Here is a 14,504-nt window from a genome sequence, read left to right on the forward strand (position 1 = left end):
TCTCCATAGATGCAGAGAAAGCTTTTGACAAAATTCAACACCCATTTATGATAACAACCCTGCAGAAAGTAGGCATAGAGGGAACTTACCTCAACATAATAAAGGCCATATATGACAAACCCACAGCCAACATCATCCTCAATGGTGAAAAACTGAAACCATTTCCACTAAGATCAGGAACAAGACAAGGTTTCCCACTCTCACCACTATTATTCAACATTGTTTTGGAAGTTTTAGCCACAGCAATCAGAGAAGAAAAAGAAATAAAAGGAATACAAATTGGAAAAGAAGAAGTAAAACTGTCACTGTTCGCAGATGACATGATACTATACATAGAGAATCCTAAAGATGCTACCAGAAAACTACTAGAGCTGATCAATGAATTTGGTAAAGTAGCAGGATTCAAAATTAATGCACAGAAATCTCTTGCATTCCTATACACTAATGAGGAAAAATCTGAAAGAAAAATTAAGGAAACACTCCCATTTACCATTGCAACAAAAAGAATAAAATACCGAGGAATCAACCTACCTTAGGAGACAAAAGCCCTGTATGCAGAAAACTATAAGACACTGATGAAAGAAATTAAAGATGATACAAACAGGAGAGATAGACCATGTTCCTGGATTGGAAGAATCAACATTATGAAAATGCCTATACTACCCAAAGCAATCTACAGATTCAATGCAATCCCTATCAAACTACCACTGGCATTTTTCAAAGAACCAGAACAAAAAATTTCACAATTTGTATGGAAACACAAAAGACCCCGAATAGCCAAAGCAATCTTGAGAATGGAAAACAGAGCTGGGGGAATCAGGCTCCCTGACTTCAGACTATACTACAAAGCTACAGTAATCAAGAGAATATGGTACTGGCACAAAAACAGAAATATAGATCAATGGAACAGGATAGAAACCCCAGAGATAAACCCAGGCACATATGGTCACCTCATCTTTGATAAGGGAAGCAAGAATATACAATGGAGAAAAGACAGCCTCTTCAATAAGTGGTGCTGGGAAAACTGGACAGGTACATGTAAAAGAATGAAATTAGAACACTTCCTAACACCATACAGAAAAATAAACTGAAAATGGATTAAAGACCTAAATGTAAGGCCAGACACTATAAAACCCTCAGATGAAAACACAGGAAGAACACTCTGACATAAATCACAGCAAGATCCTTTTTGACCCACCTCCTAGAGAAATGGAAATAAAAACAGAAATAAACAAATGGGATCTAATGAAACTTAAAAGCTTTTGCACAGCAAAGGAAACCATAAACAAGACAGAAAGACAACCCTCAGAATGAGAGAAAATATTTGCAAATGAAGCAACTGGCAAAGGATTAATCTCCAAAATATACAAGCAGCTCATGCAGCTCAATATAAAAAAAAAACCCACCCCTATCCAAAAATGGGCAGAAGACCTAAGTAGACACTTCTCCAAAGAAGATATGCAGATTGCCAACAAACACATGAAAGTATGCTCAACATCACTAATCATCAGAGAAATGCAAATCAAAACTACAATGAGGTATCACCTCACACCAGTCAGAAAGACCATCATCAAAAAAATCTACAAACAATAAATGTTGGAGAGGGTGTGGAGAAAAGGGAACCCTCTTGCACTGTTGGTGGGAATGTAAATTGATACAGCCACTATGGAGAACAGTATGGAGGTTCCTTAAAAAACTAAAAATAGAACTACCATACGACCCAGAAATCCCACTGCTGGGCATATACCCTGAGAAAACCATAATTCAAAAAGAGTCATGAACCACAATGTTCATTGCAGCTCTATTTACAATAGCCAGGACATGGAAGCAACCTAAGTGTCCATCGACAGATGAATGGATACAGAAGATGTGGCACATATATACAATGGAATATTACTCATCCATAAAAAGAAACGAAATTGAGTTATTTGTAGTGAGGTGGATGGACCTATCATACAGAGTGAAGTTAAGTCAGAAAGAGAAAAACAAATATCGTATGCTAACACATATATATGGAATCTTAAAAAAACAGAAAAAATGGTTCTGAAGAACCTGGGTGCAGGACAGGAATAAAGACACAGACATAGAGAATGGACTTGAGGAGAAGGCGAGGGGGAAGGGTAAGCTGGGACGAAGTGAGAGAGTAGCTTGACATATATTCACTACCAAATGTAAAATAGATAGCTAGTGGGATGCAGCTGCATCGTATGAGGAGATCTGCTTGGGGCTCTGTGACCACCTAGAGGGGTGGGATAGGGAGGGTGGGAGGGAGACACAAGAGGGAGGGGATATGGGGATATATGTATACATATAGCTGATTCACACTGTTATACAGCAGAAACTAACACAACATTGTAAAGCAATTATCCTCCAATAAAGATGTTAAAAAAATAAAAGATTCACATTTGCATACCCATAGGCATTTCCTTCTTACTTAAGATGGTCCTGAAACTATAATATTCAATACTTGATAACTGAATCCCATGAACATATAGATTTACATCAAAACTATCTATTTTCACATTCAATTTAAACATGAGTCACCTTGAGTTATTTTTTAGAATCTAAATGGGAAATGGAGAAACATTATCATTTATAAGGTGAATAGTAAATGTTCTATGAAATATGTTCAGAGTCCTTGAAACAAGTTAGAACTGCACATTTCCTTGGGTAACCATGACTCTGCAAAGATTCAGTATGTTGGATAAGAAAAAAATGAAATTATGATCAAAATTACATATGTAGCCAAAAAAACCCCACTATGATACAATTTAAAGTACCTTCAATTCCAATTTCTTAAATAAAAATTTTCTTAGTAACTTTAAACAACAAAGCTCTAAGTTTTAAAATGTAAATAAAAAAAGAAAAGAATATCTTCAAGGAATAATAAAAACAATTTAGAATATTAAGATTAACAAAATCTCATGTTTATTCCAGACTCAAATATCCAACTGCCTATTCAAGATTCTTACTTGAAGGTTCAATGAGCATCTCTAACTTAAGGCAACCAAGATGAACTCCTATTCCTACCCCTAGTTTTCAGTCTATCCTATTCCTCTCCCTGTTTTCAGCATGTCAGTAAATGGTACCACTATCAACCAAGCCAAAAACTAAACTGATTATTCTATTCAATAAAGGACATCATGAACAAAGCTAGTAGACACATGATGTAATGAGAAAAGATGTATTGTAATGTTCAAAGCTGACAGGGGATTTATCTTTAAAATATAAAAGGAATACTTGCAAATCAGCAATAAACATTTGACAGTATCCCCAACAGAAAAATGAGTAAAGCAAGCAAGTATATGAAGAGATGCTCAGACTTGTTAGTAATTACAGAAATACAAATGAACACGATGAAATATCACTTGATTCCTATATACTTTATACCCAGATTTGGATAATGTGAAATATTGGTGGGGATATGGGGATGATTTTTAAAACACACACACACACACACACACACACACACACACAACTCCCCCACACACTGCTGGTTTGATAAAACTGTTCTAGAGAGCAATCAGGCAATAGTTAAATAGGATAAACAAATATCCTATGATCTTGTAATTCTTTTCCTAGCTCGCTCTCTATATATACATGTCAAAGAAAAGCTCACACAGTTCTGTAAGGGCATATATGTGAGGCTGTGCACTGCAAAATTATTTGTGGTGATGTAGCTTGGTAGGGGTGCAGGGAGATGCAGGGTTTAGAAGCAATTTGGTGTCCAGCACTCAGAGTGGATTGGCAAATATACTAGATATACAACACTTTGTGCTATGCAAAGGAAAAGAATCGATGTATACACAGCAACACAGATAGATCTTAAAAACATAATGCTGAGTAAAAAAGGTAAGAAAAAAGATGGAGGAAGCTTAAAAGCACATTGCTAAGCAAAACAAGCCAGTCTAAAAAGATTACATATTGTATGATTCCAATTATATGCCACCCAGGAAAAGGGAAAACTATAGAGACAGTACAAAGACGACTGGTTCCTGGGGTCCAGGGGAAGGTGGGGAGTGTGATGAATAGGTGAAGCTCAGGGGATTGTTAGGGTGGCAAAGGTATACTGTACTGTACTGCATGCATGGTATTGTAAAGGTGGGTACATGACAGTATGGGTTTGTCAAGACCTGTAGAACTTCACAACACTATGAATGAACTTTATCATATACAAATTGAAAAAATCATTTAGGAGGATCAGGGGATTCTGGGACAAAATGCAGAATTGACAGTAGAACCTAACTATATTACCAATATATGGAATAGCCTCAGTAGAGGGAGTAGGAAAAGGGTGCTGACCTAAGTACTTTGGAAATGAATAGAGTCTGTAAAACTAAAGGCAAAAGGAAGTACACAGAAGTACTGTCCTCTAGCCGATAAAGTTGCTTCCTACAGGGGTACAAGTTATTAACTCTAACACTGCTATTCATGTATACTGGAATTAAATAACTAACTAAATGGATGGTAGATGGTGAGATCCAGGTTTGTCACTGCTGAAGTGAGAGGTTACAGACAAGCAGGAGAAATAAGCTAAAACGATCCATGTGATGATGGATTACAGTTGGAAATATCAGTAAGAACTCATGTTTAACTTAATATATATGCAGATGGTTACATACAGAAGTATGTATAAATATGGGTATATATACACAGGTTAAAATACACATCTATACTTCTTTGCTAAGAGGGTCTAAAAAATGACACCCCAGTAGCAGAAAGCACACCTAGCATCCAGATTTTGGTTTCTAAAGCCGTTCTCCAAAAAAAAGGGAAACAGAACTCTGCAGAAAAATAGGTGATTCTAAGACTAGGGCAGGAAATATACAAGATGAGCTTGGAATGCCTTCTAGTAGAAAAAAAGGAAGCATGTGTGTTAAATGTGTACACACACACACTCTTAGGGGCTCTGTCAAAGGAGCACAGGAACCAAGTGAAAGAGTTTCCAATGGCCAACACTGAAACAATCTGAACAACCAAATAAAGTAGAATTAGAAAACAAATCAAAGTATAAAATAAATATTCATGAGCCCAATCTGATAAAAAAATACAGAATAAATTTTTAAATGGGGAAAAAGAGAGAAATCTCCCACAAAGAATTCCAAATAAATTGTGTAACTACTCCACCCTAATGCAGGGACAGTCTAACTCCCCACTCCTCCATGTGGGCTGCACACTGTGACTTCCTTCCGAGTACAGATGGAAGGGGGGCATACATTAACCTTATGGTAGGAAAAAACAGACACACAATATTTTAGCCAGGTGATCAAGTTAATAAAAACAGTCATAGGGCCTCCCTGGTGGCGCAAGTGGTTGAGAGTCCGCCTGCCGATGCAGGGGATACGGGTTCGTGCCCCGGTCTGGGAGGATCCCATATGCCGCGGAGCGGCTGGGCCCGTGAGCCATGGCCGCTGAGCCTGTGCGTCCGGAGCCTGCGCGTCCGGAGCCTGTGCTCCGCAACGGGGGAGGCCACAACAGTGAGAGGCCCACATACCGCAAAAAAAAAAATAATAAAAATAAAAAAAAACAGTCATAAATCACGTTAACAGTATGCATCCTTGGTATAATGTGATAAAAATGGCACTTTAACTCTGTGCTCTTCCTCTCTAAAACACATAATCTGGTCTATTCATGAGAAAAACATCAGACAAATTCCAACAGAGAGCCATGCTGCAATATGTCTGACTAAGATTCCTCAAAACTGTCAAGGTCAACAAAAACAAGGAAAGTCGGAGAAAAAACAAGAAAACCTCAAAGAAAAGCATGAGGAAATACAACATCTAAATATAACATGGGATCCAAGAACAGAAAAAGGATATTGGGTTAAAAAGTAATGACATATGAATAGACTATGGACTATGGACTTTAGTTAACAATAATGTATCAATTTTTGGTTCATTAATTGTAACAAATGTACATTATTAGTAGGTTAATAACGGGAGAACCACGTGCAGTGGACGGGGGTATATATCGGAACTTTCTGTACTATTTGTTCAATCTAATCTGTAAGTCTAAAACTTCTAAGATATAAGCCTATTTTAAAAATAAATTATATAAAAAATAAGAAAAAGGTGAAAACAATATCATTTATGCAAAGCATAAGTGCATACATACACCCTTCCTAAAATAATAATAAAGAAAAAGTGAAAAGTATATGCAACTCATATTACAGACAATATGTAAAGAGCTTTTAACAATATAGAAAGAAAAAAAAAGGTCAACAACTTTATAGAAAATATGGGCAGTCCAGAGAAAAGAAATGTGAAGAGCTTTTAAAGATATAAAAATATGCTCAATCTCATTCTTAATAAGAGAAATGCAAATTTAAACTACTCTGGGATATTATTTCTCACCTATTCAGATCAGTAGGCTGAGGGGAAATAGGTACTCTTACAATTGCATTTTACACTCTTATGGGGGAGCATTTAGGAGAAACTTTGACCCAGTAATCACACTTCCAGGCATCTATCCAAAAGATACACCGGCAACATACAAAGAGATACATGCAAAAGATTATTCAATCACATCATTGTAGTACTGGCTTAAAGAAAACGAAAACATCAATGGAGTATATAAGAAAGGCTAGAAATAGATCCACATGTACATGGATAACTGATTTTTGACAAAGCTGCAAAGGCAATACAGTGGGGCAAGAATAGCCTTTATGACAAATGGTGCTGAAACAACTGGATATCCATATGCAAATAAATGAACATCAATCCATACCCCACATGGTGTACAAAAATTAAAGCAAAATGGATCAAAGATCTAAATGTAAAACCTATAACTATCAATATAAAGCTTCTAAGAGGAAACATAAAAGGAAATCTTTGTAACCTTAGGTTAGATAAAAATTTCTTAGATAAAACACCAAAAGCATGATCCATAACAGAAGAGATGAATAGAGTAGGCTTCATCAAAATTTTAAAGCTCTGCTCATCAAAAGATATTGTTTCCCTGTAGTACTGAGTTTGAATGGAAAGCATAAGTATGAACTCACGTTATCTTAAAAAAAAAATCCTAGCTTTGTCTATTGAATCAACTTAGTAGCTACAAGCACTCCCCTTAATGGTCTCTATATTATGGTCTCTATATTAGGTTATAGTCTCTATATTATTTCTTACTAAAGAGCTCACTGTAGAAATTCTAAGACTCAGCCAGGAAGTGTACAAGATGAATCCAGGAACATGCTACAGAAACAGAAAGCAAGTAAGTTATCAAAGACTACTGGATTTATGTCAAGCAGATTCAGAAGCCAAACTGATTATGCTCCCACTGTCCAAAGACAGAACACTCTGAGTAGCAATAAAGATAATAACTATAATGGACTGATTGTACCTATCAAATATGATTATAATCATGAACTTAAGGAAAATACTGATTAATATTGAAGAATGCTAGGGAACCAACTCGTTATTCTGAAAAATAGTAAATAAAAGAAAAAAGAATTAAATGTGTATCCTGCCTTCCTTTAAAAACTGTTCTACAAGATAACCTAGTAGCTGATTTGAGGGAAGCTGCTCTTTATGGAGGTGTTTCAGGCAATAAATAAAGTAGTAATTGTAGAATAGTTTAGTATTACCATTGAGCAACCACTATGGAGGTGAATGATGATTATCACTGGCTAGAACATCATAATAAAGAGACAACCAAATGTTATGATGCAATGTCACCTATTTCAGAAGCATCCCCCCAATCTTTTAATTGTTCTGATCACAGCTCTAGAATTAACTACAAATTACAAAAACACAAAGGAAAAGAGAAAGTGTTTAATGATAACTTGCCATGCCATGAACCCAAACTGTGGAAAGTTCCATGGAACAAATGACAGTTTCCTCAATAAAAATGTTGAGGGGTGAGGGGTAGAATAACAGGAAGAAGGAGAAGAAAAAGAAAAACAGAGAAGGAGACTTACTGATGAAAAGAGACAACAAAAATATTAACCAATTGCAACGCACAGACCTCGTTTGGATCCCTAATCATATAACAAACCGTAAAAAAACTTAAAATAACAGAGCATATAGAAAAATTGTATTTTATCATATTAAGTAATTATTTTTAACTTTAGTCACTTTAGGTATGGTTTTTAGGAATTGCTTTCTTTTAGAGACACATATAAATATTTTTTAATGGTCATAAAACAATACACATTTTTGTAAAGCACAAACAAAAAGGTAAATTATAATATATTTGGATGGTTTCTTATGGGGTGAATAGGGAGTCGCAGGCGAAAATGGGATTTGAAACAACAAACCCAAATCAACAATGAAACAAACTGACCAACAACAATAATGTGCCAGGAAATAAGGAGTAGGCTGAACGCCACCCTTTCCACTTGAATCCCAAAGGAAAGAAACCAAACGAAAGCAAAACAAAATAAAACAAGAATCAACTTCATATACAAGTCCTTATATGTTTTAATTTTCGTGAATATCCCGTGCAGTATCATTCCCAAGTTACAGATGAAGAAGCTGGGACTCAGAGAGTCCCCAGGAGCCAGTCAGTACAAACTAGAGTCAAGACCCAAACCTCCCACTCAGAACCAGAAGCCCCTCGACAACACCTAAATCTGCACTGAATAACTGACACTTTTCAGACCTAATAAGCCACAGGGTTATAGACATCACCTTGCTTCTTCATACATTCAGTTAACTATTCTATAATGAACTATGATATACAGTCTCCTTCTAGTTCCCTTTCTAATGGTTCTGAATGTTTTCCTTTCTTTGAGCATAACTCCTCTCCAAAAGAGCCTTGTTATAATAAACTTTTATTTTGGATATAAATGCAATTTTTCAGGAAAAAAAAGCATCACAGATAAAAGGAATAGAGGATGAGATTTGTAGCATTAATTTTTTTAATGTTGCACATCAACATTTTTATGCTAAGTAGTAAGTTAGGATTTAGTTCATAAACTTGTTTTAAATGAAGTATGTGTTCAGGAGAAGGTGATTTTAGAGAATTAAGTACTATTTGGCTTTAGAAATGAAATTCTTTACGGCAGCCTACTGGATGATACACAATATTAAGTGTTGCTGCTAATAATCTTGTATCCATATTTAATGCTATTCACAATCGTGTAATGAATGTGCCTGCAAGGGCAGAAATCTTTCTATCTAAGAGGTAAGTTCAGTGAACAGAACATAAGATCTGCATACTGACCTGTATCTATGGCCAATAAGCCTAGGCTTCTACCATTGAAAAAGGCCTCAATTTGTCTTTCTCAGGGAGCGTTATAATGCAGTAACTAGGAGTACAGAGCAGTACATGTGCATCCAGAGTGCCTGGGTACATCCCATCTCTGCATCCTACCGGCTGTAAGCAAGACCTTGAGCTTCATCTGAGAAATAGGGAGAAAAATAATTTCTTCATCCTGGCACATGCTGAGATTCAGTATTAGCCACTATATCATAATTTTCACCATTACTGAAGAACTTGGCTACCCCCCATTTGATAATTTCTGTTAATAACTCAATGGGAAAGTCCTATTTAAGAATACAGCCAGGGCCTGTCCCTACTAATTGGTAAGATAACAAGGTATACCAGTATTTGTCTGAAAGAGTCGGTTTCCAAATGGAACTCTATGGATAGGCTCAGGACTTCTATAAACTCTTAAAATTATATTTAAAAATTTCAGTGTATGTAGATATGTACATTTTTCTGGAGAAGGTTCATACTTTCCCTCATATTCTCATATAGGCTCATAACCTCCAAGAGTTACAAATCATTTGTCTAACACTGAAGGATTAAAATCCGAATCCCCTAACATGGCAGAGGAAGTGCTCTTCAACTGCCTCTCCAACCTAGCTTCTTTCCTCTCATCCATCACCATGTCCTCCTTTTCCATCCCAGAAACATCAGGCTTTCTACTGTTCTCCCAAATAAACAGCTCGGTTTCTTTACTGTACAGCTTTGCTCACGTCCTCCGTTCTCTGTCTTCTGACCTCTTCAACTTTTAGTGACCCTTACTCAGTTGTCTACTTTTGAGACCCAGCTCAGACATGACCTTTTCCAGGAATTCTTCCCACACTTGTCTGTGGTACATTACGTGCTGCTTCTCTACGCTTCCATAATAGTCTGTAGGTATTTGTAATATTGCACTTCTTTTATCTTATTGAAATAATGATCTAAATAGATTTAGCAAAACTTTTCTGAGAATAACTTATTCATCTTCAATCTAGCAATATACCTGATACAAATAAGTCCTTGTGAATATGTTGGTTGAGTGAATACATGAAAAAAACTGTCCAAGTCCCTTTAACTTTCTTAATGCTTGCTCTGTTCCTGGAAATATTTTATAGTGTGAAATATGCTCAGAAAAAAATATTAAGCTCTATTCATAGCTTTTCAATTACTACTATCAAAATTTCAAAGAGTGCCCACTTCTTAATAGGCTAGCTTCACCCAGGAGAAAATAAATCCTTTCCCACTATCCCTTGAGCAGCATTTTTGAACATGAAACTTGAGTGATAAAATAAGACCAATGTTCCATATTCTGTGCCTTTTACCTTGAGGGCTTCTGGTAGGAGTGAAATTGGCTTCCTATCATCAGACAATTGGAAAGGCCAATGGGTATGCAATTCATCAATTCTGAGGCTCCTCTATCAACATGACTTTTTCTAAAAAAGAAAGACTCTGGTTCATTATCATTACTATCTCAGCTATAACAGAATATTCTTCTTCCTTGATAAGGAAACTGATTATGTCCATTCATTTCTTTCTATTTAAAAACTTATCTACACTCTACAAAGGTGGCAGTGAAGCCTGATTCTCTGTTAGAGAAGAATTATGTGGTCTGTACATGTTATGCTTGCTTAATGAGCTTACCTCTTAAAATTGCTTCTTCTACACTGAATGACATCACACCAAGCTCATGAATCATGTAATGGGAAAGAGAATTATGGAAGGGAGAGACCTAAAGGGTCGTTAGACGTGGATTTGGAACGTGGCTTTATCGTTAAATGGAAGAGTAACTCTTGACAAGTCGCTGCATGTTTTTAAGACCCAGTTTGTTCGGCCTTAAAATTGGGTCCTACCGTCTCCACCTCGTAAGGTGTTATGAGAGCAAAGCAGTTCTCTCATCAGATAGTGCATAGAATCACCTGAGGAACATTTTCAAAACACACCGTAAGCCACAACTCAAAGAACTACCTTGTCGGAATTTCCAACATGTTCTTTCAAAAAGCTACACATGGATAAAGTATGGTACACTGAGATACATACATACAATTAGTGTCCTAAACAGCCATAATAAAAGAAGGAAGATGATCTCTATTACTGACTATAGCGCAGTCTCCAAAATATATTATTACTTTATTTATTTTCTCTATCAGAATCTGGAAGATTCTGAAAGAGGGTGGTGGTGGTGAAGAGGACAGAAGTGAAAGCAAGAAGTCTCCTGACAATAACTTCTTATGAAGCTTTGCTTCTGAACAATGTAATTAAATATTTTAATATAGTAATTAAAAAATAAAGTCATATAACTACAAATAAACTGTGACAAAGGAACCTAAGAGTTAAATGTGTAGCATAACCACAGAAAGAACAAAATTTATTATTTCAAGTGACAAGTTTTAGACACAATACTCTGACTGGGCTATAATTTAAAGACAGATGGAAAGACCTGCAAAGAAATTTTAAATGTCCTTTAGTAGTTTACTATAAGTGGTAATTTAAATATTATAATTTTGAAACTGGTTACTACACACTATAGTTTAAAACAAGTATGTTATTTCAAACCAGGAATTTTGAGGGAGGGCAAAAGAAATAAAAAATATAAAATAAAAATAGGTTAAGTAGAGAAAAACCGAATTCAAAATATCAATACAAACTTGTAATTTATGCATACACCCAACTTTTTGTTTGTTTCTAAGTCCTGTTCATTGAAAAATGTCTAGAAGCAATGCCACCATAGTAGCAGTAAGCGTATCTATTATCTCGATCTCAGTTTCTAAATACCATTCCCCATGTTGAAGTATTTCAGATGTGATGAGACATCCGCAATTTAATTTCAAAGGGTCACCTTCCCCCCAAATACATCTGTTCATAGATGGAGCATACATGGTCAAATGCTTTAAAAAAATTAGAAATGGGTGGAATGTGTTGCTCATTATACTATTCTTTCAAATTCTCGGTATATGTGACAATTTTCATAATGAGAAAGTTGACTGGGGAGAAAAAACTGCTACGCAGATGATTTCAGTGCTGGTTCCTAATGCACCACCCTCAGGGCATGGAAGATAATTGAAACTGGTTACTTCTCCTTCGTGCTTTTGGAGCCTCCATAAGGTGCAATGCCCTTCAGAGAGGGAAGCGGGGATTCTAACAGACAGCAGCTACAAAGCAAAGGGTACAGGACTAGGTTTCAGAAAATCCCTAGACTGTTCATGGATTTTCCACGCACTCGCAACAGTGTTCTACGCATAGTTTCCTCATCTGAAAAACAGGAGCAATGTACCTGTCTGCAGGCTTAACAGGGCTGCTGAGAATCAAGTGAGACAATGATGAACGTATTGCACAGACTCTCAAAGTGCTGTATCACTCTAAAAATCCTTCTGGTAATTTTCCGGGCTTTCTGGTACAAAGGTGTTTGTGTGTTTGTGTGTTTGTTTGTTTTACAACTCATGCATGGCTCTCAAGAGACTTCAATGGCAGATTAATATTCAGCATGTCTTCGACATTTAGAACATCCTATCTACTTGACATCTATCAGCAGTGTCTTAGTCCACTTCAGAAGACAACAGGAAATTGGGGCATCGTTAGTGTTCTATTCTCTGTCAAAGCTTAACTCTCCCTTTCGCTCTCTCTCTCTGTCTATTGATCATCTTGGTTATACTCTGCTTTGCTAACTTGGTCCCTGACTCTGATGTATCTTTATAAATGTTATTGTTAAACTATTTCATACGTATCTAAGTCAACTATCCTAATTCTGATCATGACAAAGTTATGAAGGACTAAGGGTAGCTTTTAAAAGACAACTATAGGGCTTCCCTGGTGGCGCAGTGGTTGAGAGTCCGCCTGCTGATGCAGGGGACACGGGTTCGTGCCCCGGTCCGGGAGGATCCCACATGCCGCGGAGCGGCTGGGCCCGTGAGCCATGGCCGCTGAGCCTGCGCATCCGGAGCCTGTGCTCCACAACGGGAGAGGCCACAACAGTGAGGGGCCCATGTACCGCAAAAAAAAAAAAAAAAAAAAAAAAAAAAAAAAAGACAGCTATATAGGATAGTGGTTTTCAGAAAAAAATTCCTCCCCAGAAGACCTCCCTCTCAGTGAGACTGGGCTTGGAAGAGGTAAGATTCTTGGTGGCGGGGGGGCGGGTGTATGCACATGTATATTACATGTGTTGTCTATATGTGTGTATATGTATGAGGGTGAGGTACCTTACGCCATTCCTTGGAAGAGCTTCAAAATATCCAGCGTGAATGTGTAGTTTGAAGAAGTACCCTCGAATCCCAGTCCTCCTAGCGCAACTTTATTTGGGTAAGTGTTCCACTTTTTCTTCACTTTCAGTTTTGATTTCACTGGAACAAATAAGATCAAAATGCTCCCCAATTCAGGGAAAAAAAGAAATCTTAATCGGATGAGAAGTCATACAACCCAGCTGGGGCTGTATGAAGCCCTTTATATAGAAGCTTTCACCGGTGCCCATCTTCTTCCCAGAAGCTCATTTCAGTTCCCTGCTGGTAACGCTCAAATCACTTCACAGTTCATTGATACCGCATTGGCAACCCTTTGTTTTCAATCAAAGGAAGATGCTGAAGCAATGCTCAATTGAACAAAGTATACGTGACACGGTGTACTTGTGCCCTTGCCACAGAGGACTGTGGGGGGCGATAAAGGGAAAGAGGACACTCAGCATCCAATATTCCATGACTTTACCCAGAATTGCATTATGAAAATTTATGATGACAGCGCTGTGACAAATGCTGATGCCATCGCTTCTATTGTTTCACCTGCGCACAGCATTCTTTTGGATTGCATCAAGACTCCTAACCCGATTCTCTGTCACTCATGGTTGAAAACGAAAAGGCCAACGTCCAAATAAGTTTTTAAACAGTTTCCATTGAGACTGAATTTGATATTTCCTCCCTTGCGGCTTTAGGAATCACTGAGGGATCACCATAGGTTTTTGCTGATGGGCATCTTTCTGTAAATCTCCCTGAGTGAAAGACTTCTTTAAGGTCAAAGAACTTGTATGTTGCATGGGTGAGCGGCGGGTACTAGGGTTATCATTTCCGGCCTTTACCCTTGAAGCTTCATTGCATCCAGGCTGCTTTAAAACCTACCACCCTGCCACCATCCTCCTCATGTATCTGCTCAAGAGAACTAGCACTCCAGCGGCCGCTAACAGAAGCTATCACTCCTCCCCACGTGAGCTTCCAACAAACTAGGAAAAAAGCACGTGCTAAGTAGGAAATAAGTAGACCAAGTCAGAGCCTCTGACTCCCAACCTGGGATGCCCAGGCACCCTGCATTCTACAAGGGGAGGCACTAATGAACACTCT

The 14,504-nt window shown here is 37.4% G+C and overlaps 1 protein-coding gene across 2 annotated transcripts in view; it reads right to left on the reverse strand.

Moving 5' to 3' along the window:
* The window catches only part of TPK1 (thiamin pyrophosphokinase 1), a 350,278-nt gene that overhangs the window by 120,127 nt on the left and 215,647 nt on the right, over positions 1-14,504 (reverse strand). The gene's annotated exons all lie outside the window — the stretch shown is intronic.

The sequence above is a fragment of the Mesoplodon densirostris genome, chromosome 9 (genome assembly GCF_025265405.1).
Source record: "Mesoplodon densirostris isolate mMesDen1 chromosome 9, mMesDen1 primary haplotype, whole genome shotgun sequence".
NCBI classification, from domain to species: Eukaryota; Metazoa; Chordata; class Mammalia; order Artiodactyla; family Ziphiidae; genus Mesoplodon; species Mesoplodon densirostris.